General features: G+C 51.1%; 1 protein-coding gene and 1 long non-coding RNA gene across 5 annotated transcripts in view; both read right to left on the bottom strand.

Moving 5' to 3' along the window:
• The window catches only part of NFYC (nuclear transcription factor Y subunit gamma), a 42323-nt gene extending 31826 nt beyond the window's left edge, over positions 1 to 10497 (bottom strand). For 2 of the 4 annotated variants that reach the window (XM_074555427.1, XM_074555428.1), the window contains exon 1: positions 6194 to 6354. The gene's annotated coding sequence lies outside the window, so the exon portion shown is untranslated. Of the gene's footprint in view, positions 1 to 6193; positions 6357 to 10345 lie in introns of those variants that run through there. The other 2 variants (XM_074555430.1, XM_074555429.1) reach the window with 2 other exon arrangements.
• A 2731-nt stretch (positions 10498 to 13228) lies between these two features.
• On the bottom strand, positions 13229 to 17309 carry LOC141731302 (uncharacterized). Its single transcript, XR_012583336.1, has 2 exons — positions 15053 to 17309; positions 13229 to 14990 (listed from the first exon to the last, which is right to left on the bottom strand). It is a non-coding gene; the product is annotated as an uncharacterized LOC141731302 (long non-coding RNA).
• Between the last annotated feature and the right edge of the window lie 6181 nt (positions 17310 to 23490).

The raw sequence follows: 23490 nt of genomic DNA, 5'->3' as shown, positions 1-23490 counted from the left end.
CATCCATCATCCATCCATCATCCATCCATCCATCCATCCATCCATCATCCATCCATCCATCATCCCTCCATCCATCCATCATCCATCCATCCATCATCCATCCATGCATCCATCATCCATCCATCATCCATCCATCCATCATCCATCCATCATCCATCCATCATCCATCCATCCATCATCCATCATCCATCCATCCATCATCCATCCATCCATCCACCATCCATCCATCCCTCATCCATCCATCATCCATCCATCCATCATCCATCCATCCATCCACCATCCATCCATCCCTCATCCATCCATCCATCCATCCATCATCCATCCATCATCCATCCATCATCCATCCATCCCTCATCCCTCCATCATCCATCCATCCATCATCCATCCATCCATCATCCATCCATCCATCATCCATCCATCATCCATCCATCCATCATCCATCATCCATCCCTCCATCCATCATCCATCCATCCATCCATCCATCATCCATCCATCCATCATCCATCCATCCATCCATCCATCATCCATCCATCATCCATCCATCCATCATCCATCCATCCATCCATCCATCCATCCATCCATCATCCATCCATCCATCATCCATCCATCATCCATCCATCCATCATCCATCATCCATCCCTCCATCCATCATCCATCCATCCATCATCCATCCATCCATCATCCATCATCCATCCCTCCATCCATCATCCATCCATCATCCATCCATCCATCATCCATCCATCATCCATCCATCCATCCATCCATCCATCATCCATCCATCCATCCATCCATCATCCATCCCTCCATCCATCCATCCATCCCCCATCCATCCATCACCCATCCATCATCCATCCATCATCCATCCATCATCCATCCATCCATCCATCCATCCATCCATCCATCACCCATCCATCATCCATCCATCATCCATCCATCATCCATCCATCCATCATCCATCCATCATCCATCCATCCATCCATCCATCCATCATCCATCCATCCATCCATCCATCATCCATCCCTCCATCCATCCATCCATCCCCCATCCATCCATCACCCATCCATCATCCATCCATCATCCATCCATCATCCATCCATCATCCATCCATCCATCCATCATCCATCCATCCATCCATCATCCATCATCCATCCATCATCCATCCATCCATCATCCATCCATCCATCATCCCTCCATCCATCATCCATCCATCATCCATCCATCCATCCATCCATCATCCATCCATCCATCATCCATCCATCCATCATCCATCCATCCATCATCCATCCATCATCCATCCATCCCTCCATCATCCATCCATCCATCATCCATCCATCCATCACCCATCCATCCATCATCCACCATCCATCCATCCCTCATCCATCCATCCATCCATCCATCATCCATCCATCCATCATCCATCCATCATCCATCCATCCATCCCTCCATCCATCATCCATCCATCCATCCATCCCTCCATCCATCATCCATCCATCCCTCCATCCATCCATCATCCATCCATCCATCATCCATCCATCCATCATCCATCCATCATCCATCCATCCATCATCCATCCATCCATCCATCCATCATCCATCCATCCATCATCCATCCGTCCATCCATCCATCCATCATCCATCTCTCCATCCATCCACCCATCCATCAATCATCCATCCATCATCCATCCATCCATCCATCCGTCCGTCCATCCATCCATGCTGTTTAAGAGCAAAGCGGCCGCTCCAACCCCAAATTCTGCTGCCAAACAGGAAAAAGATCCCAGGAATGGCTGGAGCTGTTCCAGGGGGGATTTAGGGAAAAGTTCTTCCCTCAGAGGGTGCTGGGCACTGCCCAGGCTCCTCAGGGAATGGGAACATCCCCAAAGCTGCCAGAGCTCCAGGAATGGTTGGACATCACTTTGGGGATGTCCAGGGTCTGGATGATCCTTGAGGAACCTCCCAGGATATTCCAGCTGAGCTGAGATGGGCTGAATCTTCCTTGGGAATGTTCCCATTCCATTGAAAAGCTTTTCCGTCATTCCCTGCTGGTTTTTTGGGAAGTTTTTTCCTTCAGAGCTGTGTCCATGGATCTCCTCATTGGGATTCTCCCAACTTGGATTTTGGGTGGTTCAGCCCAGCTGGAATATCCGGGAAGGATCCTCATGGATCATCCAGTCCAAGCCTGAATAACCCCACCCTGGGCATCTCCAGAGTGGTGTCCAGCTCATCCCATCGCATCTGGAACATCCTGGAAGGTTCCTCAAGGATCATCCAGACCCTGGACATCCTTGGGAATGGTGTCCAGACCTTCCTGGAGCTTTGGGAATGTTCCCATTCCCTTGGAAAGCTTTTCTCTCATTCCTTCCTGGCCAGGGTTGGTTTTTTGGGAATGTTTTTTCCTTCAGAGTTGCATCCATGGATCTCCTCATTGGGATTCTCCCAACTTGGATTTTGGGTGGTTCAGCTCAGCTGGAATATCCTGGAAGGATCCTCAAGGATCATCCAGACCCTGGACATCCTTGGGAATGGTGCCCAGACCTTCCTGGAGCTCTGGGAATGTTCCCATTCCCTTGGAAAGCTTTTCTCTCATTCCTTCCTGGCCATGGTTGATTTTTGAGGAAGTTTTTTTTTCCTTCAGAGTTGCATCCATGGATCTCCTCATTGGGATTCTCCCAGCATGGATTTTGGATTTTGGATTTTGGGTGGTTCAGCCCATCCCAGCTCAGCTGGAATATCCTGGAAAGGATCCTCAAGGATCATCCAGACCCAGGCTGGGAGAATCCCCATGAGGAGCTCCATGGACACAGCTCTGAAGGAAACAAAAATCTTCCCAAAAAAGCAACAGGGAATGATGGAAAAGCTCATCCAGAGAAGCTGTGGCTGCCCTGGACGTGTCCAAGGCCGGGCTTGGAGCACCCTGGGACAGCAGAAGGTGAAATTCCCTTCAACCCAAACCATCCTGGAATTCTGTGGAATCCAGGAATCACCTCCAACCCATCCTCACCAAGCAGGAAATAATTTTATTTTTCCAGAAAAAGAAAAGCTGAAGCTTCTCTGATCCCAGATCCTGGAGAATTTCCACCCACACCTCTGGCAAAACATCAAAATTCCCAAAATCCTGACAAAACCTGGGATTTTCACTTCGTGGAGAGCAAAGGAAGCCTCTGGATGGGATTTTTGGGGTTATTTTTTGCTTTTTTCTGCTTTTTTTGGGAAAGGGGAGCATCCAAATGGAGCTGCTTGGGAAATCTATAAAAACCCAAGGGAAAAATCCCAAATAAAATCCCAAAATCTCCGAGCTTGCAATTCCAAGCTGAGTTATTTCCTTGGAAAATCATGGAGGTGGGATGGGGAAAATGCCCCCATCCAGTGAGGACAAGTTTTAAATTTTTTAAAATTTAATTCAATTTTAAACGTGATTTTAAATTTTTGTCAAGTTCCCCATGTGTAAGAAGTCAACAAATCTAAAATTTTCAATATTTGGAAATTTATCTCAATATTTAAAAGGATTTGGAAACAGGGAATGTCACTGCCCATCCAGTGAGGGCATTAAAAAATTATTAAAAATTAAAAATTAATTATTAATTTTTTTTTATTTAATTCAATTTTAAATGTGATTTGAAATTTTTATCAAGTTGCCCCTGTGTAAGTAGCAAACAAATCTAAAATTTTCAAATATTTGGAAATTTTTCCAAATATTCCAAAGGATTTGCAGACAGGGAATGTCATTGCCCACCAAGGGCAGTGGCAGAAATTTTAAATTTTTTAAGTTTAATTTCATTTAAAATGTGATTTTTAAATTTTTACCAAGTTCTCCCTGTGTAAGAAGCCAAGCAAATCCTAAATTCCCAATATTTGGAAATTTATCCTGCTCTGATTTGAGAAAAAATAGAAAATCCAAGAAAATCCCTTCAACTTTTGGGAATAACTCCTAAAAAAATCTCATTTTTTAACTCTCAGGATGCTTTGAGATGTCCTGAAATTTGTTCTTGTTGTGGTTTTTAACCCTCTGAAATAAAAATTAAATTATTCTTGATCAAAATTAAAAAGTTCCAGGTTAAAATTTGAGGAGGAATTAAAAATTGAAATTTATAGGTAAAGCAAAGTGCTGGGAAATGAAGGTGGGAAATTAAATTTATAGAGAATTAAACTAAAAAAAATCAAATTTATATAGAGAATAATGGTTTAAAAAATTAAACTCTTAGAGAATTAAATTTTAAAATCAAAATTCTAGAGAATAAAGGTAAAAAAATCCAAATTATAGGGGATAAAATCCAAATTATAGGGGATATAAAATTAAAAAATCAAATTATAGGGAATAAAGCTAAAAAATCTAACTCATAGGGAATAAAACTAAAATAAAATCAAGTCCATAGAGAATAAAATTTAAAAATCAAACTTTGAGAGAATAAAGTTAATAAAGTCAAATTATAGGGGATAAAATTAAAAAATCAAATTCAGAAGGAATAAAACTAAAAGAATCAAATTAATAGGCAGAATAAAAGGAGAAAATCAAACTCTTAGAGAATAAAATTAAAATATTAAATTTCTAGAGAATTGAGTTAATAAATCCAACTTATAGGGGATAAAATGAAAAAATCAAACTCATGTAGAGAATAAAGTTAAAAATCCAATTTATAGGGCAAATTTTATTATAAAACTGAAGAAATCCAACTCATATAGAGAATAAAACTAAAAAATCCAAACGCACTCCTTAAAATGGAGTGGAAGCTGGAAAAAAATTAAAAAAAACCTGAAATAATAATAAAAAATAATTAATAAATAAATTATTTATTTGTTAATAAATCCATTTCCAGATTTCTTGCTGCTCTTGACCTAAAAAGATCAAGCAGAACTGATTATTCCTGAAAGATAAAAGCAGCAAAATATTCCAAATTTTGGGTGGAATTAAGATTTCTGTAAGATTTTAATTTGAATTTTTTTATTCTGTAGGTTGCTGAATACACTGCCAACACTTAAAACACTGGATAAATCCTAATTCCTAGGGAAATTAATTATTCTAGGGGAAAAAGAAATGATTTTTAAGGGAATAAATTGAATTTTTGCTTTAAGATGCTGACAATGACCTTCATGCTCCCAGGGAATTCTCCAATCCCGGCCCACAGGCGGCTCCAGAAGTTCCTCCAACATTCCCTAAATTATTAAAATCTGATTTTTTGGGGGATATTTCTCCTCTTATTCATTTTTTTTATTGAAATTGTGATAATGTTAAGTAATAAAATAACCCTAAGATGAGGCGATGGCAGCGTTAATTTGGAATTAAAGCCCAAATTAAACCCAGCCAAGCCTGACAGGAGGCAAAGCTCAGCTTCAAGGCCCTGCACCCTCATCCTAAAACCCTTCCATGAAGTTTTAGCAATTAATTATTATTAATTACCAAAACCAGCGCTTTTAACTTCAAGAAGAGTGGGAAAAAAATGTGATTTTTCAGATTTTTCACCCTAGGAAAAGCAGCAACACCCACAGAGCGCTCCCAAACCCAACTTTAATCCAAGCCGGGATATCCCCATGTCCTTGATGCCCTCGGCTCCGTTTTTTTTTTTTTCCTTTCTTCTTTTATTTATTTTTTTTTTAATTTTTTTTTTTTTCGGTCCAAAGTGCCGCAAACAAACTTTGTCCTTCAGAGTGCCGGCTCGCAGCGCTGGCATTTCAAGGTCACTCGTGCAGGCCCCGCTCCAAGTTGGGGCTGAGCCGGGGCCGGCAGCGGAGCGAGCCCAGCCCGGAGCTCACCGTGACCACGGAACCCCTCAGATCCTCCAAGCCCCGCTCTCCCCGTGACCTTCGGTACCGATTTCCCCCATTAAAACGACAACAAAGAGGCGCCAGCACCGCTGAGGGGTTCGGGGGTGCCGCGGCTCCGCTGTCGCCCCCCCGGCCCCGCGGGGTGATGGCGGCCGGGCCAAGGGCACCGCGGAGCCCCCGCCGAGCTCGGGGCACCCCCGCTGCTTTGTCCGCCCCCTCCTCAGCAATGCCCTCACGGTGTTACCGGCGATGTGGAAGGCTCGGTGCGGAGCGCTGAGGGTTGAACCGCTGAGGGTTTAACCACGTCCCGCCGCGCCCCCCCCCCCCGCCATCCCGCACCGGCACGCACGAGCATCTCCCGCTGCCGCGGCCTGGCCCCGGCGCACGGGCCGCCCTCCCCCGCCGCCACCGTAGCGGCGGCGCCCAGGACTCACCGCCGGCCGTGCCCGCGGCCGGGGGTTCCCCGCCACGGCTTTGTCTTTGAGTGACCCCGGGAGCCGCCGGGGCCCCCCCGGGCCGGGCCGTGCCCGCGGCCCCTTTAACGGCAGCGGCCCCGCGCGCCCCGCTGCGCGCGCCCGGCCCGCCCCGCGCCCTCGCCCATTGGCTGCGCGCGCCGCGCTCGAGTTCTCCCATTGGCTGCGCGCCCCACGGTCGAGCTCTCCCATTGGTCGAGGCCGAGGCGCAGCCTCGCCGGCCGCTTCCTGCTTTAAAGTTACCTTGAGCGGCGGCCGCAGGGGTCAGGCAAGCCCCGCCCCTCAGCCCCGCCCCGATTGGCCGCCTCGCCTCCTATTCAAAAGCCTGAGGAGGCGAGAGGGAACGGCCGCTGATTGGGCGGCGCGCCTGTCAATCACGGCGGTTCCCGCCACACCTTCCCGGCGGGGCGCGGGGCCGCACGTGCTCCGAGCCCCGAATTCCTGAAATTGTGGGAATTTTGGAGACGAGCCAGCCCAAAAATCCCTCCCAAGGAGGAGCAGGTGACACTGGGACAGCTCCAGGTGGCCTTGGGATGTCCCCAGAGGGAGCTCTGCCACCCCCGTGGGATGTTGTTCTTCCTCGGGGTGAGGAGGAACTCGCTGTGGTTTATTCTGAATTAATCTGTGGGTTATTGTGTTAATTTATGAATTTATGGCCGCTGCTTCTCGTCCTCACCGTGATCAGAGCCTGGCTCCATCCTCTGCCACCATTTGGCAGATATTATATTATATTATATTATATTATATTATATTATATTATATTATATTATATTATATTATATTATATTATATTATATTATATTGCATTACATTACATTGCATTACATTACATTACATTACATTACATTATAGTATATTTATCCCCTGATATTATATATATTATAATATTATATATTACATATTAATATAATATCAATTATACTGTATTATACTATATTAATTATATTATATTAATTATATTATTTTTATATACTCCCTGATATATTCTATTCTATTGTCTCCCCTGATATTATATATTATATATTATATATTATATATTATATATTATATATTATATATTATATATTATATATTATATATTATATATTATATATTATATATTATATATTATATATTATATGTGGTATATTATATGTGGTATATTATATACTATATAATATATATTATATATTATATATTATATATTTTATATATTATATTATGAGATACCTCTAGATGCAAAAATCCCAATTTTATCAACATCACCACCATGGCTTTCGAGCTCTAATTCCAAACTATAATTCTATAATTTCCTGCTGACAGGATTATCCAAGGAGAAAAATATTGGGAAGCACAGCCAAGCCCTGCAGATTAAATCACTCTGATAACGAGGAGAGATTAATTTAAAAATAAATCTTCCTGATGATTTGAGGGAATAGAATTGGTTAAAAATAAAATAAATACACTGTGTTCTCTTCCTGTGGCATTCCTGAGATAAAAACAGCCTGGAAGCTGTGGAATTCTGACTATTGGAGTTATGTGAGGTACTTTGGGTGGAATGAAAAACAAATGCAGCACCTTTCCTGCAGAACAGAGGAATGTCTGGCTAAAATTGTGGAATTCTGATTTCCCAAACAAATTCCCCTGGGCCCTGGCACATCCCAAGGGTCCTAAAGCTGCTCCCAGGGTGTTTAATCATTCCTTGTGGCAATAAAAACCCCAAATTCATTTTGGGAAGCTCTACAATAAAAGGTTTATTTGTGGGGGAAAAAAAACCAAATTAATTTTGGGAAGTTCTACAATAAAAGGATTATTTGTGGGGGAAAAAACCCCAATTAATTTTGGGAAGTTCTGCAGTAAAGGGTTTATTTGTGGGGGGAAAAAACCAGTAAAGACTTTATTTATGGGGGAAATAAAAACCCCAAATAAATTTTAGGAACCCTACAGTAACAGATTTATTTATGGGGGATAAAAACCCTAAATGAATTTTGGGAGGTCATACAGTAAGGGGTTTATTTATGGGGAAGTTAAAAACCCCAAATTAATTTTGGGAACCCTACAGTAACAGATTTATTTGTGGGGAGATAAAAACCCCAAATAAATTATGCAGTAATGGGTTTATTTGTAGGGGGATAAAAACCCCAATTAATTTTAGGAAGACCTACAGTTAACAGATTTATTTGTGGGGAGATAAAAACCCCAAATTAATGATAGGAAGTTCTGCAGTAATGGGTTTATTTGTGGGGGATAAAAACCTCAAATTAATTTTGGGAGGCTCTACACTAAAGGGTCTATTTGTGCAGGGTAAAAACCCTACATTAATTTTGGGAACCCTACAGTAACAGGTTTATTTTTGGGGGATAAAAACTCCAAATTAATTTTGGGAGGCTCTACACTAAAGGGTCTATTTGTGCAGGGTAAAAACCCCAAATTAATTTTGGGAACCCTACAGTAACAGGTTTATTTTTGGGGGATAAAAACTCCAAATTAATTTTGGAAGTCCCTACAGTAACAGGTTTATTTGTGGGGGATAAACTCCCCAAATTAATTTTGGGAGTCCCTACATTAAAGGGTTTATTTGAGAAAAAAAAATAAAAAACACTAAATTAATTTGGGAAGGCTTAAGGGTTTATTTCAATCATTGCAGCTGTTGCTGTGAAATCTCAGAGGGTTTGGATTCAATTTGGGAAGGAATTTTTTTCCTGGGAGGGGCTGGGATGGAATTCCCAGAGAAATTGGGGTGCCCCTGGATCCCTGGCAGTGCCCAAGGCCAGGCTGGCACAACCTGGGACAATGGAAGATCCCTCCCAACTCCAACTATTCCATGAATTACAGAAAAAAAATCTGGAAAAAAAAGGGGAGAAAGGAATTTTCAGCTCCCTGGAGCTCTCTGAGGCACTTCCAGGAATTCCTGGGATCCTGTCCCTGCTGTCACCACAATGCCCAAGAGCACGAGGACAAACAGACCCAGCAGGAACAGCCCAGTCCCAAAATCTCATTTTACTTAAAACCTAAAGGAAAAGCTCTGGATGTTGGCAAGGAAATTTGATGGTTTGGTTTGTAGGGCTGGAGGAAAAGCTCATGGGATTTGAATTGTCCATGTTCAGATAGCAATGGAGACAGGGAGGATTTATTCCCAAATCCATGGAAAATATTCCACTCACCAAAATAATCACTCAGAAAAATCACTGAGTGCCACTCCCTGCCAGGGCAGGGACATCTTCCATTGTCCCAGGTTGTTCCAACCTGGCCTTGGACACTTCCAGGGATGCAGGAGCAGCCACAGCTTCTGTGGGAAAGCCATTCCAGCCCCTCCAACCCTCACAGCCAAGAATTTCTTCTTAAATTCAAATCTAAACCTGAACATCCGAGCTCCTCTCTACCTCAGCCACGTCAGGATCACGACCCGCCTTGGAACCACAGAACCAGGAACGCTTCGGGTGAAAGAGACCTCAAAACTCATCAGCTTTAAAGCCAAAGGCTCAAGGCTTTATCCACCTGCGTTTAGACCCTTCTAGGGAGCACATCCCGTGTGGCGGCCCGGTAAATCCCACCGGGAAAACACCGGGAGGCCTCCTCGCTCTGTTCTACCCGCCGGCTGTGAGGCAGCACGTTTCCCGGACACTGCCAGCCCTGAATCCCGGTTGTCAGGCCGGGAATCCCGGGCACTGCCAGCCCAGAATCCCGGTTCTCAAACCGGGGGTCCTGGGCACTGCCAGCCCCGAATCTCGGCTCTCAAACCGGAGGTCCCGGGCACTGCCACCCCTGAATCTCGGCCCTCAAGCCGGGGTTCCCGGGCATTGCCAGCCCCGAATCCCGGCTCTCACGCCGGCGATTCCGGGCTCCGCCATTCCCGGGCCGGGCCTGGCCGCCCCCCCCACCCCGCGCCCGCGCGGGACAACGGTCCGCTCGCTGTCCTCTCCCCGGTCCGCACCCCGCCAGCCAATCAGCGCCCACCTCCCCGCGCCCGCCTCCCCCCCGCGGGCCAATCAGCGCGCGCGCCGCGGCCCAGCCAATCGCAGCGCGGCCGTTGCTGAGGGGGGGCCGCAAGGACCCCTCGGGCCGCCCCCGCCCCGCGCCCCCTCACGGGCCGCCGCCGCCGCCTCCCCCCCGCCGCGCTCCCCGCGTACTCACCGGGGCGGCCGGCGCCGCGACCTCCACCTGCTCCGCCCGCTGCCCGCGCTGCCTCCGGCGCGGCCGGCGGGAGGCGGGGGGGGAAAAGGGGGGGCGGCCGGAGCGGAGTGAGCGCCGAGCGGCCGAGAAACAAGATGGCGGCAGGGCCGTGAGGCGGCGGGGCGGAGGCTCCGCCCTTTTTTGTCGTTCCCCCCCTCTCCCGTCCCTTCCCCTCCCCGGGCTGGGCCGCGGAGGCGCGCGCGGGCGCGTGACCCGGAGGGGATCTCGCGAGATTTGCGATTTTGGGCGGGAGTGGGCGGGGGGACCGTGAGGGACGGGGACGACCGTGATGGACCGGGGCAAACCGGGAGGGACATGGACAGAAACAGGGACAAACTGTGAGGGACGGGGACAAACCTGAGGGACCGAGACAATCCGGGAGGGACAGGGACAAACCTTAGGGATCGTGAGGGATGGGGACGAACCTAAGGGACCGTGAGGGACCGGGGCAAACCGGGAGGGACAGGGACAGAAACAGGGACAAACTGTGAGGGACAGGGACAAACCGGCAGAGACAGGGACGAACCTGAGGGATCGTGAGGGACGGGGATAAACCTGAGGGACCGGGACAAACCGAGAGGGACAGAGACAAACCTGAGGGACCGGGAGGGACAGGAACAGGGACAAACTGAGGGACGGGGGCAAACCTGAGGGACCGGGAGGGACGGGGACAAACTGAAGGACAGTGACAAACTTGATGGACCGTGAGGGACAGGGACAAACGATGAGAGACCAGGACAAACCGTGAGGGACCGGGACAAACCGTGAGGGACCGGGACAAACGTGGAGGCATTTCAGGACCGACAGTCCCTTGAGGGGCAGCCAAACTCTTGTTCTGTCAAAGATCAGCCCTGTCCTAAATCCCCACCTGTCCAGCTTTAGGCCTTGTATTTAGTCTTCCAATGTTTTTCCTGCTTTATTTTTAAAAAAGCAGGAATGCTGCGATGTTTTCCAAGCTTGTTGGCTTCTCTGTCAAGTATCCTAATAAATTGTGTGGTAAATCAACTTGTTAAAGATGTTGGATAAAAATGCTTTAGGTGTGTGAGTTGCAATGAACTTTCTTTCACACCAGGATTTGGCATTTTCTGGGAATTTTTTTTTAATAGGAGTTCGTTTGAAATGGAATTTAAATATATCCAGTGTTCTTGAGTTGACTCATTCTCAGCGTCCCATTATGTAGCTTAAGTATATCTGCCCACAAAAGAAGAAAAAGAACTATTTTACATATCTGGGAGACCACAGAGTTCTGATTGTTCACACTGTGGGAGAAAAATATTCCTGAAATCGACTTAAATAGATAAAGGAATTAGAGATGCTTTTTCTATCAAAGTGGAGACTCGAGGAATCTGATAATCAGGAAAAAAAACCCAAAAGCAGCACCAAAGGGAGGGGAAGAAAAGGCTGCCTTGATGTTCCCCTGAAATTCTTTAGTTCTGGAATGAGATCCAATGGGATAATGAGGAAAATTAGTGAGGGGATTTATATTTTCATGAGGAAAATGAGGGGGTTTATATTTTCCTTTTAAGCTTTTCCTGGAAGCCACAGAGAGCTGGAGCTTCTGCCTCATTCCCAGCCCCTCATTTGGGAATTGCCTTCTCCTTTCCTGCAGGGATCCCATCCCAAAGATCCTCCAGGATCCCTTTCCCTGGGGCAGTTTCATCCTGTGGATCCTCACAATTCCAGGGAGGAACCCAAGGAATTTAATCCCAAATATATATATTCCATAATATTATATATATATATAATATTATAATAATAATATATATATATATTATATTATATTATATTATATTATAATATATAAAAATATATATAATATATTATAAATATATATAAAATATATATTCCATAAAATAATATATATAATATAATATAAATTTAAATATTCCATATATTCCATATATATATATATATATATATATATATATATATATATATATATGTGTAGTCTCTGAAATCTCTGGAATTCTGCTTTAACAGATTAATTGAGTCAATTAATAGACCAATAAAGTAATTTTTTGCATTTCCAACAGAATTTTTTTTGCTTTTCTGCACATCCATTTAGCAGCAACTCCACCAGGGTATCCCTGGCAGTGCAATCCCAGGGATCATCCAGGGACATTCCAGTGAATCCAGATTTTCTCCTGCCATCCTGGAGCTGCTTCAAGCCAAAGTCTGTGCCCTGCTCCTGCCAGTTCTCCCAATTCCCAAATTTCCTGGCTCCAGGACACACTCAGAGGTGATTCATGCTTGTCTCAGGATTTTCCCCATTAAAAAATTCCACTTTTCTTTAGGAGTGACTCCATTTTTTTTTGCCTCCTCATTGTCCTTCTGGTGGCCCAATTTGCAGCCTGGCCAAGTTTCTTTTTTTAAATAGCATTTTTAATGTCATTGTTCAAGTTATAAAAATAAAATCCCTTTGAAATATTGGTTGGGATGAGAAAGGAAAGTCAGATCCCACGGGGCTGCTGCACTTCCAGTCACCCTTCCCAAAATTGCTGGCTGGGTCTGCCCTGCTAAAGGACAAAATCCCATTCCCTGCAAGCACAGGGATTTGGGGTTTGTGGGTTTTTGTGGAAGAAATGGAGGAAATGGGACAAATGTCTGTGTCCTCTGTGGGCTGGGAGCTCTGTGCTGGCACTGGGGTGGGAAATGGCTCACAGTGAAATTCCTGCAGTTTTATTGGAACTCTTGAGGCTGAGGGCACTTGCAAGGCAGCCAAGAGAAATAAAAGTCGGGATCATGGAGTGGTTTGGGTTGGAAGGACATTCAGGATCATCCAATCCCACCTCCTTCCCACTATCCCAGGCTGCTCCAGCCTGGAATTGAACCTTTCCCAGGATGGGGCAGTTTCCCTGAAAATCCTTAAATCTGCTCCACTTTGGGGTTGTTTTTTTTTTGAATTCCCGAATTTTTGAGCCATTTCCTTCTGATCCATCCCCACAATTCCCTGGGAAAAGCCTCATTTATTAATTAATTACCCCGCAGTGCTGCTGCTGCTGCCAGGCCCAGCTGTCAGAGCACCCAGCTCGCATCCAGCCCCTCTCCAGGGATTTCTGGACAATCCCCCCTTTGCTCCTCCTCCTCCTCTTCCTCCTCCTCCTCCTCCTCTTTGTGCGGCTCCGTTTCCTCCCCACCTGCTCCCTTTCCCAGCAGCAATGGATCCATTGTCTGGAGCTGCTCTGCTTTTCCCACAGGGATTGCAGCTCCACAGAGCTCCCTGTCAGCCTGCCCGGAACGTGCAGCAGCCAAAGAAAACAAGAACCAGGGAGGAAAAAAAATAAAGGAGAAAGTGATTTTGCACGAATTTAGCGGCGCTTTGATGAGTTTGGACTCATCCAGCACCTTCCAGCTGCTCATCCCATCCCTCCAACACTTCCCACTGCACCCCAGAGTGGGTTTGGGAGCTGTGGGTTTGTTTGGGATGGAGGAAAATCAGCTGAGAGCAGCTGGTCCTTCCCAGCTCAGCCCCCGCCATCCCCCGGGATTCCCGTTCCAGCAGCACTCTGGATTTATCCCAAACAAGCACAAATCCACAGGCACGGGAAAACCTGCAGAGAAAATATTCCTGCATGTGGACACGCTGCTTTATGGATCTGCAGGAAAAAGGAGCCATTTAGGGCCAGGATTTGGGGCCTGGTCCTTTGTGTCACCTCCCACCTGGTGCCTGTCCTAGCTGGGATGATCCATATCATATTTAAGGATATTTAAGGATATTTAGGAATATATTTGTGCCTGGACACTGATTTTTAACCCTTCTGCTTTGAAATGAAACCCCTGGGAAGATAATTTGAGCTATGGGTGTTGCCAGAAGATCCCTTGGGAGCACAAAATTCCTGAGGGATGATCCAGGGTCCAGATCCCTTTTGTGCTCAGGTTTGAATCTGTGTCCTGGGAAATTTTACCTTTATTGCTCCAGATGGGAATTCCCAAAGGAATCCTGCTCTCCCTCATTCTCCCAGCCCTCATTTCCTAAGGAAGAGCTGATAGGAATCAGGAAAACCCCCCAAAACTTTAGGATCAGCACTGGGAGCTGAGATGCTCACCCTGGTGCTGACTGCGAGGCCTCATTCCCAATATTCCCCCTTTGCTGGGGAGAGGATTTCCCAGGAGAGCACCCAGTTCAACCCCCTGGCTATCCCAGTACCCAACTGGTGAGCACTGGTGACCTGATTGCTCCTGCCAGGAGATTTTCATTTTCCAGGTCTCCACACGGCTCCTGCTGCTGCCAGAAGTGGGACACGGCCTCCAGCAGGGAAGGAGCTGACCCAGCTGCAGAATTCATCCCACTGGGCACTTCCAGAGGGGCCGGGGCTCATCCCACAGCCAGGGCCGGGTTATTCCCCCTTGGGATTCCCAATCCTGCCCTAAACCAGCCCCTTTCCATAACCTTTCCCCAGCTGCAGCTTCTCCTTCTCTAAATGCACTGCAGGACCTCCAGGGCATCCTCAGAGCCTCCAGAGCAGCTCCAGGATCCTTTTGGGAAATCTCAGTCCTCTGGAGAGCTCCAGGAACCTTCTGGGAAATCCCAAAACCTCCTGAGGAGCCCCAGAAGAGCTCCAGAACCCTTCTGGGAAGGCTCGGTTTTCTGGAAAACTCCAGGAACCTACTGGGATGTCCCAAAATCTCCTGGGGAGCCCTGGGATGCCCCAGAACAGCTCCAGGAACCTCCTGGGAAATCCCAAAATCTCCTGGGGAGCCCCAGAACAGCTCCAGGACCCTCCTGGGAAGGCTCAGTCTTCTGGAAAGCTCCAGGACAGTCTTGGCAATCCCCAGCACCCACCTGGGAAACCCCAGGATGCCCCAGGACAGCTCCAGTATACTTTTGGGAAATCTGAGTCCTCTGGAAAGCTCCAGGACCCTCCTGGGAAGCCCCAGGATACCCCAGGACAGCTCCAAGACTCTCCAGAGCAGCTCCAGGGCCCTTCTGGGCAGCTCCAGAATTCCCTGGGCATCCTTAGGATGCTCCAGGACAGCTCCAGGATCCTTTTGGGAAATCTCAGTCCTCTGGAAAGCTCCAGGACCCTCCTGGGCAGCTTCAGGACTTCCCAGGGAAGCTCCAGAATGCTCCAGAACAGCTCCAGGACCCTCCTGGGAAGGCTCAGTCTTTTGGAAAGCTCCAGGACAGTCTTGGCAATCCCCAGCACCTTCCTGGGAAACCCCAGGATATCCCAGCACAGCTCCAGGATCCTTTTGGGAAATCTGAGTCCTCTGGAAAGCTCCAGGAACCTCCTGGGAAGCCCCAGGATACCCCCGGACAGCTCCAAGACTCTCCAGAGCAGCTCCAGGACCCTTCTGGGCAGCTCCAGAATTCTCTGGGAAACCTCAGGATGCTCCAGGACAGCTCCAGGATCCTTCTGGGAAATCTCAGTCCTCTGGAAAGCTCCAGGACCCTCCTGGGCAGCTTCAGGACTTCCCAGGGAAGCTCCAGAATGCTCCAGAACAGCTCCAGGACCCTTCTGGGAAGGCTCAGTCTTCTGGAAAGCTCCAGGACAGCCTTGGCAATCCCCGGCACCTTCCTGGGAAACCCCAGGACAGCTCCAGGATCCTTTTGGGAAATCTGAGTCCTCTGGAAAGCTCCAGGACCCTCCTGGGCCTTCCCAGGACATCCCTGGGAAGCTCCAGGGTGCCCCAGAGCAGCTCCAAAACTCTCCAGAGCAGCTCCAAGACCCCTCTGGGCAGCTCCAGAATTCCCTGGGCAGCCCCAGGATTCTTTTGGGAAATCTGAATCCTCTGGAAAGCTCCAGGACCCTCCTGGGCAGCCCAAGGACATTCCTGGGAAGCTCCAGGATGCTCCAGAGCAGCTCCAGGACCCTCCTGGGAAGCCTCAGCCCTCTGGAAATCTTCAGGACCTCCCTGAGAAGTCCCAAAATCTCCTGGGAAGCCCCAGGACTCCCCAGAGCCCCGACATTCCCACCCTTTCCCTGTGTCTCTGCAGGATCCATCCATGGGCATTTCCCACCCTATCCCAAGGAATGGCTGCTTGTGGGGGCTGCAGATCCCGGGGTCACCCTCACAGGCTCCCCCACCTCCATGCAGCAGGATCATCCCTGTCCCCACCCTGAGCCGAGGCTGGAATCCTCTTAGGGCCGTTGGAGCGGGATAATCGCGTTAAGCCGCCCCGTGGCGCCGGCACAAACCCAAAAGGGAAAGCAGGAGGTGATGAGGAGCCGGCAAAGCCGAGCTCCTTAAGGAATTAAGAGACATTGGAGATGGGAGAGCTCTGATGGGATCTCAGGGCATATCTGAGCTTTGGGGTTTGTCCATCCAAGGAAGAAATTCCCAGGAAATCGGTGCCACACAGCCTGGAATGTGCAGTGCCAAAGCTTTCCCAGTGTGAGGTTGGTGATCCCAAAAAAACCAAAGGGTGCAAAAATCTTCCAAAGGAACTGAGATCTCCACTCCTATCATCAAAAAGCAGCTGGAAAAAAAATCCCACGGAGAATCTTTTAGGGCCGTTGTTTTCATTATCTCTTCCCCCCCCCGACAATGTGTTCCCAGGGGTGGCACTTCCTCCACAAAGCTGGAAATTTCACGGAATAGCCTTCCCTGCTGGGAGGATTCCAGCTGGTTTTCCAAACTCTTCCTCACCAAGGCCCCTCTGGACAACCTCCCTCCTCCCTGAGTTTGTTTATATGCTTTGAATCCCGTTAGGAAACCATCTCCCTCCTTCAGCGCTGCTTTATCCAAGTTTCCATATTTAGTTCTTTCAGCTATTCCTGTTCCTGAAGCAGCTTTCCTGCTGCATCCCTCCAGCACAGGAGGGAATTATCCCAATCCTCCCTGCACTGATGGATGCTTGCACTCACTGAGCCACCCCAATCCCAAACCTCTGCCCAGCCAGGCCCTAATCCCAGCATTGGGAATACCCCGTGCAGCCCGAGGTGCTGCCCATGGCATGGGGAGCTGGGAATTGTAGGATTTTTAGGGAGGGACAGAGTTAAAGGCGGTGAAGGAAGCTTTGCTCCTGGCACGTGGCTCCATGTCAGCCGGCAGAGGCAACGCAGGGAGAGCAGGAATTCACCCCGCAGGAATTCACCGGGAGCAGGGGACGCTGCCTAGAGGGAAATCGGTGTTTGGATCCCGGCAGCCAAGGTGAGTCCAAGGGCAGCGCTGGAACCGCCACCTCTGCGCCCAAACCTCCTCCTTTGGCAGCATCCAGAGCACCCCAATGTCCCCACGCTGTCCCCACGCTGTCCCCACGCTGTCCCCATGGCTGCTCCAGTGGCGTTCCCAAAGCCCAGCTGAGCAGGATCAGCTGAGGGCTCCAGCTCTGAGGTCCCGGGGGTGTGGCTGGGGACTCTTGGGGTCCAGGGGACAGCAGGGGGGTGTTGGTGTTGCTCTTGGGGTCCAGCTGGGACAGAAGGGACAGGTGGCAGCTCCAGGGTCCAACTGGTGGCTGGAGGGTCCGGCTGGAGGGGTTTGAGTTCCAGCTGGGGGGGTCTGGGGTCTGGCTGAGGGCTTTGGGGTTGGTTTGATGGGTGTAGGGTCCAGTGGTTGGATGTAGGGTCCAACTGGAGGCTCTTGGGGTCCAATTAATGGGTGCAAAGTCCAATTAATGGGTGTAGGGTTCAACCTGAGGCTTTTGGGGTCCCATTGATGGGTGTAGGGTCTGGCTGGAGGCTTTTGGGGTCCCACTGATGGGTGTAGGGTCTGGCTGGGGGTCTTGGGGTCCAATTAATGGGTGTAGGGTTCAACCTGAGGCTTTTGGGGTCCCACTGATGGGTGTAGGGTCTGGCTGGGGGTCTTGGGGTCCAATTAATGGGTGCAAAGTCCAATTGATGGGTGTAGGGTTCAACATGAGGCTTTTGGGGTCCAGCTGATGGGTGTAGGGTCCAGCTGGAGGCTCTTGGGGTTTGGTTCATGGGTGTAGGGTCCAGTTGATGGGTATAGGGTGCAGCTGGAGGCTTTTGGGGTTCAACTGATGGCTGTATGGTCCCTCTGGTACCTCTTGGGGTTCAGTGCCTGGGTGTAGGATCCAGGGGGTGGCTCTTGGGGTCCCATTGATGGGTGTAGAGTCTCATTGAAGGGTGCAAGCTTCATCTGGTACCATTTGGGGTTCAATTGCTGGGTTTAGGATCCCTCTGGTGCCCCTTGGGGTTCAATGCTTGGGTGTAGGATGCCTCTGGTACCCCTTGGGGTTGAATCGCTGGGTTTAGGGTCCATCTGGTACCCCTTGGGGTTCAATTGCTGGGTTTAGGGTCCAGCTGGTGCCTCTTGGGGTTCAATTGCTGGGTTTAGGGTCCATCTGGTACCCCTTGGGGTTGAATTGCTGGGTTTAGGGTCCATCTGGTACCCCTTGGGGTTGAATTGCTAGGTTTAGGGTCCAGCTGGTGCCTCTTGGGGTTCAATTGCTGGGTTTAGGATCCCTCTGGTGGCTCCCAAGCTCTGGTTATTGAGTCCAGACTCCAGCTGAAGGCTGTAGGGTCCAGCTGGAGATTTTTGGGCTCCAGCTCCCGCCTGTACGATCCCCTTGAAGGCTGTAGCGTCCATCTGGAAGCTCCTGGGCACCCACCGCTCCTTCCTTCCAGCACCCCTTCGGACCCACCTGACGGCTGCACGCTCCTGCCGCTGCCGTTCGGGCTCCGGCCGCCGGTTCCCCCGGGGAGCCGCCGGTTCCTCCCCGCTCCGCCCGGACCGTCGGGGCCGGGCCCGGGGCTCCCCCGCCCGCCGCTCCCAGCAGCCCGCCGGGGCCGGGGGAGGAGCGGGCACGGGCGGCGGCGGCGGCGGCGGCGGCAGCGGTGGGTGAGTGCCCGCGGGGTGCGGAGCTCCGGGACAGCGGCCACAGCCCCGCGGGCACCGGGCCGAGCGGGGCCGCACCTGCCCCGGAGCATCCCCGGGGACGGGGAATTCATTTGGGGATGGGGAATTTGGGGATGGGGGAATTCATTTGGGGATGGGGAATTTGATTTGGGGATGGGGAATTTGGGGATGCCCGGTACCGGGGAGCAGCGGGATGCGCGCTCCGGGAGGAGGGAAGGAAACGAGCGGTCTCAACCCCCGTGGGGACAACACCGGAATCTCCCCCGTGTCCCACGGCCCCCCAAAATCATTGCTGAGGCCGCGCTCCCTCCGTTCCCGAGGGCTCCCCGAGCCGGTTCCCCGGAGCCTTTCCCGGTGCGGGGCGGGCAGCGCTTCCCGGCCGGCGGCTCGGCACCGGGAGCGCCTTCCCGTGCCATCCATCATCCCGCTGAAAGCCCCGTTGACGTCAAGCCCGTCCCGTGCACGCTGGTGCCAGCGCCGGGAAAACCGGGATGGGGACCGGGAGAAGCGGGGAGGGTTTGCCCCGGGGCATCGCACCGGGCTCAGCTCGTCCCGGGGCTTCCCGGCGGCTCCAGGCTGGGGTTTGTGCGGGGATTTGTCTCTTCCTCCATCCAGAGCTTCCTCTGCCTTCCGTGGGGTTTGGGGCAGGTGCTGGGGTCGGTTCTGGAGGGAAAATTGTTCGGGAAGGGGTGAGGAGGAGTGAGACCATGCCCTGGGATGGGCAGAGCTCCGGTGCTGCTCCCTGGTGCCACAGCCAGGGGGGCAACAAGTGGGGACAGCCCGTGGGCATCACCCGAGGGCATCACCCTGGCACCCCGAGGGGCTCAGGCCTGGCTGGCCACAGGGTCCCCTCTGTGCCCCAAAATGGTCCCCAGGGCCACTGTGTGGGAGGTGGCATTGAGGGTGGCCCCATGGGAGGTGGTGGCTGTGAGGGGCTCTGTGGTGGGCAGTGCCCATTCTGAGGGTCTGAGGGGCTCTGTGGTGGGCAGTGCCCATTCTGAGGGGCTCTGTGGTGGGCAGTGCCCATTCTGGGGTTCTGAGGGGCTCTGTGGTGGTCAGTGCCCATTCTGAGGGGCTCTGTGGTGGGCAGTGCCCATTCTGAGGGTCTGAGGGGCTCTGTGGTGGGCAGTGCCCATTCTGAGGGGCTCTGTGGTGGGCAGTACCCATTCCAAGGGTCTGAGGGGCTCTGTGGTGGGCAGTGTGATGGTCAGTGCCCACCCTCGGGGGTTTGATGGGGCTCTGTGATGGTCAGTGCCCACCCTAAGGCGTCTGAGGGGCTCTGTGGTGGGCAGTGCCCATTCTGAGGGGTTTTGTGGTGGGCAGTGCCCATTCCTGGGGGTTTGAGGGGCTCTGTGGTGGGCAGTGCCCATTCTGAGGGGCTCTGTGTTGGGCAGTGCCCATTCCTGGGGGTTTGAGGGGCTCTGTGGTGGGCAGTGCCCATTCCTGGGGATCTGGAACCCACGGGAAAGGGGCTCCCAAGGCCGAACCCCATCCCTGGGTGCCCAGGGAACATCCCAGGCTGCGCTGCTTGTTTCCTTCCATTGTGAGCTGGGGGTGGGAGGCTGCGGAAGCTCCGGGAGCACGGGATGGGCTTTGCTGCCAGGCACGGGAGCCTGGGGGTGTTCTTATAGCACGGGATGAGGGAGCACCTGCCCAAACCAGCCCTGGCTGATCCCAGACCATCCCTGGCTGCATCCCTGGCCATTCCCAAACCATCCCTGCCTGATCCCCGGTCATTCCCAAACCATCCCTGCCTGATCCCCGGTCATTCCCAAACCATCCCTGGCTGCATCCCCCGGCCATTCCCAAACCATCCCTGCCTGATCCCCGGCCATTCCCAAACCATCCCTGTCTGCATCCCCGGCCATTCCCAAACCATCCCTGCCTGATCCCCGGCCATTCCCAAACCATCCCTGCCTGATCCCTGGCCATTCCCAAACCATCCCTGGCTGCATCCCCTGGCCATTCCCAAACCATCCCTGGCTGATCCCTGGCCATTCCCAAACCATCCCTGCCTGATCCCCTGGCCATTCCCAAATTATCCCTGGCTGCATCCCCCGGCCATTCCCAAATTATCCCTGCCTGATTCCCGGCCATTCCCAAATTATCCCTGGCTGCATCCCCAGCCATTCCCAAACCATCCCTGTTTTCGTCCCCTGCCTGTTCTTCAACCATCCCTGGCTGATCCCTGGCCATTCCCAAACCATCCCTGGCTGCATCCCCCGGCCATTCCCAAACCATCCCTGTTTTCATCCCCTGCCTGTTCTTCAACCATCCCTGGCTGATCCCTTGGCTGCTCCCAAACCATTCCTGCCTCATCACCCTTTGCCATTTTCAAACCATCCCTGTGTTCATCCCCCAGCCTTTCCCAAACCATCCCTGCTTTCATTCCCAGCCATTCCCAAACCATCCATCCCTGGTTTCATCCTCTGGCTGCTCCCAAACCATCCCTGCTTTTGTCCCCCCAGCCTTTCCCAAACTATCCCTGTTTTCATTCCCAAACCTTCCTTGATTTCATCCCCTGGCTGCTCCCAAATCATCCCTATTTTCATTCCCTAGCCATTCCCAAACCATCCCTGGTTTCATCCCCAGCCATTCCCAAACCATCTCTATTTTCATTCCCTATTTTCATTCCCAAACCATCCCTGGTTTTATTCCCAAACCATCCCTGTGTTCATCCCCAGCCATTTCCAAACCATCCCGGGTTTCATCCTCAGCCATTCCCAAACCATTCCTGGTTTCATTCCCAAACCACCCCTTATTTTCATTCCCTGTTTTCACTCCCAAGCCATCCCTGTGTTCATCCCCTGGCTGCTCCCAGCTCCCCTCTCCAGCCCAGTTCTCCTGTGCTGTTTCCTCCCGCTCCGACACCTCCCCAAGGCCGCTCCCGCTGTGCTCACACCTCTCTCCCTCTGCTCCATCTTCCATCCCTTTGTGAGGCCAAACTCCTGCCACCTCCCACGCTCCAGCCTCTCGCTGTGTCCCCATTCCAGCCTTTGTGGCACAGGGACAGAGGGTGACATTGCGGCAGCTTGGCCCCAGATCCGGGGGTGAATCCCCCCCTTTTCCATCCACCCCGAGCTGCTGCCATCCCCGGAGCTCAGCTCTCCGTGGGCTCCCACTGCAGCACAGCCCTTTGGGAAGCCTCACACGGGTACAAAATGCGGTTTAGGGTGATGAAAATCCCTAATTTCACTGCTGATTAAAACCGGAGCTGTGTGACAGCAGCTCTTGGCGTCCCTGTCAAGGCACTTCAAATGTTTTGTCACCACATCTCCAACGAGCAGGGAGAGAGCCTCAGTTAGGAATTATTGGGAAGGGATTGACAGCCCCGCTCCTCCTGCTGCCTGTCAGGATCAGGAGCTCCTTCCTCTCTGCTGGGAGCCTCTCCAGGCTCCTCATCCTTTCCACAGACAAAAAAACACCTGGAGATGGAAGTTTTGCTCTAGAAATTGGGATTTGTGCAGATTTTAGTTGTTGGGGGGTGAAGCAACACCAGAGCTTTTGGCCTTATCTTCTCACAAGTGCTCTGGGGAGCAGCACCTTGTTGGGACCATCCTGTGTCCCTCATCCCATCCCAGGAGCTTTTCCAGGGATGCAGGAGCTGCTGGCACCCCCAGAAAGCCACCAAAGCTCCCCGTGCCACGCTGAGGGGTGTTTGCCGCAGGCTCTGCCCTCTCCTGGCATCTCTCCGGCTCCCAAAACTCTTCCCAAGTTTTCTGCTGATCCCTGAAGAAGCTCGGGAATAATTGTGCAGCCTTAGCAGTTAAAAAAGCAACTTTTTCTGCAAACAAAGCTGCTCACCCCCGGCTCCTGCTGGGCTCGGGAGCCAGCTGGGATCTGTGAGATGGATGGGGCAGGGAATGTCAGATCCAGCCAGGCCGTTGGCACATCCTGCTGCTGGATACGGATTTGGGGATGTGGCTGGGTTTGGTGACCCATCCTGGAGCTGGTGGCTCATCTCTGGAGACCCCAGGAGCACGGGGAAGGTGCCAAGAGTGGAACCTGAGGGATTTTAGGATCCAGAGCTCCTGGGAGGCGCAGGGATATTTGCCAATGTGGAATGGGGAGGACCAGGGCGATGTGCTGGGTGCTGCTGGAAGGAGATCAGATGTTCCCTGCTGGTAGGAGCAGCAGAAAGCCGGAGCTGAGAGCAGCCCTTCCCCTGGAGGAAGCAGCTCCATGAAATATTGATGGGATTCACACACAGCAGCCGAGCCCTGCGAGCTGCATTGCAGAGCTCGGAGCCGGAAAGGCAGCGGCAGCCGGAACGGGAAAAGCTCCTCTCCACCTTCCCTCTGTGCCAGGGACATCAGGGACGTCACCCCCAGCCCTGCCAGCCC

The sequence above is a fragment of the Zonotrichia albicollis genome, chromosome 20, assembly GCF_047830755.1.
Source record: "Zonotrichia albicollis isolate bZonAlb1 chromosome 20, bZonAlb1.hap1, whole genome shotgun sequence".
NCBI lineage: Eukaryota > Metazoa > Chordata > Aves > Passeriformes > Passerellidae > Zonotrichia > Zonotrichia albicollis.
The sequence above is the reverse complement of the archived record's forward strand: the minus strand, read 5'-3'. Positions and strand labels throughout refer to the sequence as shown.